Below are 5,054 nucleotides of genomic sequence, written 5' to 3' on the forward strand. Positions count from 1 at the left end.
GAATGGAATGGCTGGGTCATATGACATATTAAGAAAAGAGGTTTAATTGACCCACAGTTCAGCAGGTTTAACAGGAAGCATGTCTGGGAGACTTCAGGACACTTACAATCATGGCAGATAACAAAGAGGAAGCAAAGCACCTTCTTCATGTGGTGGCAGGAGAGAGAGAGAGAGAGAGAGAGAGAGACAGAGAGAAGGGGGAAGTGCCACACACTTTTAAACCATCAGATCACACTCACTAGCATAGGACATCAGAAGTCACTGTAATAGAACAGCAACAGGGAAATCTGCCCCCGTCATCCAATCACCTCCCACCAGTTCCCTCCCCCAACAATGGGAATTATGATTCAACATGAGATTTAGGTGGGGACACAGAGCCAAACCATATCATATGGTAACTCTCTGTTTAAAGTTTTGAGGAACTGCCAAACTGTTTTCCAAAGTGACTGCACCATTTTACATTCCCGCCTGCAATGTACAAGCATTTTAATTTCTCTACATCCTCACTAACTCTTGCTATTGTCTATTTGGTTTTAGCTATCCTAGTGGGTAGGAAGTTGTATCTTATGTTTTGGAGCAAAGTTCATGACTGTAAATTGGATTTAACCTTGAACTCCACAAGGAGAGTCCCTTCCATCCTCAACCTTCACCCAGCCCCTGCCAAGTCTCTCAGATCTCTGGTGGGAATGGGCTCCTGTCTATGATCAAGGATAGGCTTAAGTTGGTCCCACCTGTCAGACCCAGGCCTGCTCTTTACCTTGTGGGATATCCTCAAAAAAATGGGGGTGTGGGTCTTAGAATCTACCCCCTATGAAGGAAGTTATTTTTCCTACGAATTCAGCTGGGCCCTGCCCATTTAGATAGGTTTCTATCCACATGCTGGAAGGAGCTAGACTCATTCTCCCTCAACTTTTCTGGATTCCTCCCAGAGAAACACTTTCACTATGGAGCCTTCTCTTTATTGCCTTGTGTTAGAAGCAAATTTTTTGGTGCCACAAAAGAAATAGCACTCAAACATAAATTTTCTCAGCAAGGTAATTTTTACTTCTACAAAAGGGTGCATCTCACAAATGGAGCAATGGTGAGAGCACACCTGAACAGGGGAGGGAAAAAAGTTCTTATCCCTGATGCAGGTCACCCCAACTTCTGTGTTGTTCCCCTATTGGCTAGGGTTGGACCACCCAGTCTAAGCTGATTCCAATTGGTTATTTTATTTTATTTTATTATTTATTTATTTATTTATTTTTGAGACAGGGTCTTGCTATGTTGCCCAGGCTGGAGTGCAGTGGCTATTCACAGGTGCAATCCCACTACTGATCAGCACAGGAGTTTTGACCTGCTCCATTTCCAACCTGGGCCGGTTCACCCCTCCTTATGCAACCCGGTGGTCCCCCACTCCCAGGAGGTCACCATAGTGATGCCGAACTTAGTGTGGGCACCCAATCAGCATAGCGCGCTACAGCCCAGAACTCCTGGGCTCAAGAGATCCTCTAGCCTCAGCCTCCCGAGTAGCTGGGACTACAGGCATGCACCACTGCACCTGGCACTATTGGTTATTTTAAAGAGAGCAGCAGTATAAGGCGGTTATGCAACAGGTGACTAAAGGTGACTCAGGTCAGAACAGATGACCAGGATGAGTAGGATTCTAAATATGTGGATACAGAGGGGGATGTGCAAGTGGGACATGTAGTTTCAGCAAGAGGAATAGGTGCAGGTAACCAGGGGAACAGATGTGAACTACTGATTAGAACTGGGAAGAAGTTTGTTTACTAAAACTAGGGGTAAGAGGGCAAAGAGAATAAGGAAGTTAAACTTTAAAATGGAGAACAAGAACACAGAAACTGAACATACTGGCATACTGATTCTTTGAAATTTGGAACTCACTGTATTCAACACCTGGGAGGAATTTTTAATTCGTCTTTATTAGAAATAGGCATTTAAGGGTGGTTTATTTTGTGCATGGGCTGTAAATTCCACCTGCCACACTGACTCTGACTTCTGTTTTATAACTAACATATTCTCAGCTCTTCATCTAAAGGAATAGCCCTATGTTACTATTGGTACATAACTGGGCGATGGGTGTAAAATGTCCTACTTTAGGAGTCTGTGTTGATGGCATTTTAGGGGGTGCTCACCAAAGTACATGTACGTCTGGTTAGCCAAGAAGAGCCTAGAGATGTGAATGCAACTAATACATGGAGGCTTGGCCATTTACTGGGTTCAGTTATCTTTTCTCTGCCAGTGATGAGATCACCCGAGACACCATCCCCCTTGAGAAGGGGTCTGGGTAGGAACTTATTTTATATTTTATTTTATTTTATTTTTGAGACAGACTTGCTCTGCTGCCCAGACTGGAGTGCAGTGGTATGATCTTGGCTCACTGCAGCCTCCATCTCCCAGGTTCAAGTGATTCTCCTGCCTCAGCCTCCCAAGTAGCTGGGATTATAGGCGCCTGCCACCACACCTAGCTAATTTTTGTAGTTTTAGTAAAGATGGGCTTTCACCATGTTGGCCAGGCTGGCCTCAAACTCCTGACCTCAAGTGATCACCCGCCTCAGCCTCCCAAAGTGCTGGATTACAGGTATGAGCCACCATGCCCGACCGAAATCTCACAACTTTTAAATGTCTAGAAGTAATTCAAAAGTTTTAAAGTATGTGAAGGACAAACAGAATATTTATGGGGTCCAAATTCAACCCACAAATACCGAATCTACCAGCCCACTGGTTTTTAGGACAAGACTATACAGTCTTTAACTTTGAATTCCCCCAAATTAGTACAGGGTGCAGTTCAGAGAAAGGACTTGATACATTTTTACAAACTTCTGAAGAATGAATTGATATTCATTTAGTACTCACTGTCAGCCAAGCACTTAAACACTTTACATTCATTATCCCATGGCATCCTCACAGCCTTCTAAGGTAAGAAGACTTACTGAAGGTTACACAGCCAAGTAGGGAGGAAGGCATGACTTGAACTCAGGTCTGTCTGATTCCAGATTTCCTAGAAAGGTAGAATCTTTCACTTGGGAGATAGTATGGTTAAGATTACATTCTCTGGGCTGGGCACTGTGGCTTATGCCTGTAATCCCAGCACTTTGGGAGGCTGAGGCGGGATTGCTTGAGCCTAGGAGTTCGAGACCAGCTTGGGCAAAATAGTGGGACCCCATCTCTACAAAAAAATAAGAAAATCATCTGGGTGTGGTGGGCCACTCAGTAGTCCCAGCTACTTGAGAGGCTGAGGCAGGAGGATAGCCTCAGCCCAGGAAGTCAAAGCTGCAATGAGCCATGATTGCACCCCTGCATCCCAGCCTGGGTGACAGAGGGAGACCTTGTCTAAAAAAAAAAAAAAAAAAAAAAAAAAAATGGTGGCACGTGCCTGTAATCCCAGCTACTCAGGAGGCTGAGGCAGGAGAATTGCCTGAACCCAGGAGGCGGAGGTTGCGGTGAGCCGAGATCGCGCCATTACACTCCAGCCTGGGTAACAAGAGCGAAACTCCGTCTCAAAAAAAAAAAAAAAGAAAGAAAGAAAGATCATGTTCTCTGGGTTTAAGTTCCAAATTAGTCACTTTCTATTTGTTATCTTGGCAACTTACATATCTAAGCCTCAATTTTCTTTCTTTCTTCTTTTTTTTTTTTTTCATTATTTATATGGAATAAGCCTCAATTTTCTTATCTGCAAAATGGTGATAAAAAGTTAATTACTCATCAGGCTGTTATAAGAGATAAATCAGCTAATCAATAAATAGAGGAGCTAATCAATAAATAAACATCATTATTATTGTCCCAGTGTTTATCTCCTTAGGGTTATTAAATCATAGCTTTAGCCTACAAACAGACATATTCTGTTGGAATATCTTATTACTAGAGAAAAGACAGGGAAGAAATGTAAGAAGTCACTTCAGCTATCAGATGACTGCCTTCTGAGCTGACAGCAAATTTGATGGGAATGAAAATGATCAAAACAAACAGCAGGGCTCAGGGCAAGGGGCAAACTGTTCCCTTGCCAGACTGTTTGATAGAAAAAGGAATGGTTATCTTGGCTCTAAAGCTTCAACCACACTGGATCCTTGTGTTTTCCCAACCCTTAAGGTTAGAGCGTACTTTCAAAAAGAGTAATTAAATCGGGAAAGAAATGGGGTCAGCAGGTTTCATAGTTCTTTTAAACAGGAAGTCTCAGAGCTCATGGAGGGAAGTAGCTGACAGCAAAACTGCTTTCCTACTCATGAACCCAAAGAATTGCTTAATTCCAGAAGAAGATAGAGGAGCACGTCTCACCAAACATAAGTTGACCCTAACTCTAAGTCATCCACAGCCAAAAAACTGATTCTGTATCTGGTTGATCATGCATATAAAAAATGAAAAAATTGATTCTGTCTAAAAAATGACTGATGTTTCAGAACATGTTTGGTGTACTTAATAAAAATTAGTGTTCTATTTAGTAATCATATAAAAACAGAGACTACATTCATGATTTAAAAAATAAAATATCTAAAATTAATATCCTGAAAGATGTGTACAATCTATATAAAGACAACTTCAAAATGTTATTGGAAGATATGAAGGAAGATTTTAATAAGTTAAAATCTAAACAGTGTTTCCTGTCTGAAAGTGGTGGCTCATGCCTGTAATCCCAACAGTTTGGGAGGCTGAGGCAGGCAGATCACTTGAGTTCGGGAGTACAAGACCAGCGTGGCCAACATGATGAAACCCTGTCTCTATGAAAAATACAAAAATTAGCTGGGTGTGATGGTGCGCGCCTATAATCCCAGCTACTCAGGAGGCTAAGGCAGGAGAATCACTTGAATCCAGGAGGCAGAGGTTGTAGTGAGTCAAGATCATGCCACTGCACTCCAGCCCATGCAACAGAGCGAGAATCCATCTCAAAAACAAAAACCAGTGTTCTTTAGTGAGAAGACATAAAATTGTAAAGATATTGGCTCTCTCTCTCTCTCTCTCTTTTTTTTTTTTTTTTTTGTTGTTGTTGTTGTTGATATTGGCTCTCTCAAAGTTAATTTACGGACAACTCAATGCCAATCAAAATGACTACAAATTTT

The sequence above is a fragment of the Cebus imitator genome, unplaced genomic scaffold, assembly GCF_001604975.1.
Source record: "Cebus imitator isolate Cc_AM_T3 unplaced genomic scaffold, Cebus_imitator-1.0 Scaffold54, whole genome shotgun sequence".
Classification (NCBI taxonomy): Eukaryota; Metazoa; Chordata; class Mammalia; order Primates; family Cebidae; genus Cebus; species Cebus imitator.